We start from the raw sequence: 1,651 nt of genomic DNA, 5'->3' as shown, positions 1-1,651 counted from the left end.
AGGAAAGTTGTATTTCTAATACAGAAAAAATAATACAAAACAAACAAGAAGCAAACAAAGAAACCAACAACAATGACTGGTCAAAACAGAAAACCTCAGTAGAAAAGAAAGCAGAAAAGATTAAAATGGAAACAACTTTAAAGTGGGTCAAATACTAAGATATTATCTTTTGACCTAACTGTATTTGCCAGAATCAACTTTACCATGCTCTCTGTCTGACTGCAAGGCTATTCGCCTCCCTAGACTATGGTCAGAGGGGATTCACCAGAGGCGTCATCCACGTGGGGACCCTGCAAAAGGATTTTGATCTTCCACTGTCATCCACAGCCTTCTGAAAACCAGGTGTTCCCTCTGTCAGATCTGGATGTGATTATTTACAATCCTTGGATCATGCAGACTCATGTGCTTAAAGTCTTCCTGAAGACTTAGTTGATGCCCCCCTTAGGTAGCTGCTTATTTTAAGATAAACCTTTAAGATCTGCACAGGTGTGTTTTACCAAGCACATCTGAGATATAAAAAGAGCAGACCAGGCAGAGAGGCCAAGAAGCAGAGACGAGGAAACAACACCACGCAACCATCTCCCAGGAATCCAGGAACAGAAGTTGAAAAGAGACACAGACCTTTGCCTCCACACTGCCAGAGTTCACCTGGGTGTCCGGAATTTGGACTTCTGTTCTCATAAACTGTGATCGAATAAACTTCTGTTCATTACAACCACCCACTTGGGGTATTTCGGATGTAGCAGCACTAGATAACTAAGAATATTGGATGCCAGATAGAGAAGAATATTGAACGTATCGGAGAAGAACAGAGTAAGCTATCTAGGAAGAAATACAGTCAGAGCAAGGAGAGCGAGCCGACATCTAACATATTTGGACAGGTTATCCGGAGAGGCTGGAAAAGGACATTGAGTTGGTAAAGCAGAAGGTCAGCTGATAAAAGAGGGAGACACTCAGCCAAATGGACTGACACCGAGGCTGTGACAATGGGTTCAAACATGCCAACAAGTGTGAGGGTGGCGCCGGGCCAGGCTATGTCTTAGTCTGTGGGCACTGGGTGGCTCTGAGTCTGAACCAACTGAAGGGCACCCAACAAGAGCAGAGAACTAAGACCGCCTCTATCTGCCATCTGTTCGGTTAGAAGTACGACCGTAAAGTGACCAGCAAAATAAAGATTACCAGTGTGGATTATGCTGAACGGTGCACCCAGAGTCTCACTTCTTGGTGCTAAAATATGTGTTAGTCCGGGTAGACTAGAGAAACAAATTCATAAACACACATGTATAAGAAAGAATTGTATATACAAAAGCAGCTGAATATTGAGAAACCATCCCAGCCCAGTCCAGATCAAGTCCACAAGTCCGTTAGTAGCCCACGTGTCCGATATCGATCTATAAAGTCCTCTTCAGACTCACGAAACACATGCAATGATGCTGAGTGCAGGACGATCACAGGCCAGTAGGTAGAACGTCTTTTTGGTTCCATGGCTGTATTAGTCTAGGTACTTCAGAGAAACAAATCCACAGCAACTCATGTATAAGAGAGTTTTATGTAAAGAAAGTATGCATCACGAAAACATCCCAACCCAATGCTGCCCAAGCCCACAAGTCCAACATTAACCCATTAACCCAACACCAGTCCACAAAGTCCT

Source organism: Echinops telfairi, unplaced genomic scaffold, assembly GCF_000313985.2.
Source record: "Echinops telfairi isolate 266 unplaced genomic scaffold, ASM31398v2 ScPeMD7_5;HRSCAF=22, whole genome shotgun sequence".
In the NCBI taxonomy this organism is placed as follows: Eukaryota; Metazoa; Chordata; class Mammalia; order Afrosoricida; family Tenrecidae; genus Echinops; species Echinops telfairi.
This window is presented reverse-complemented; position numbering follows the sequence as displayed.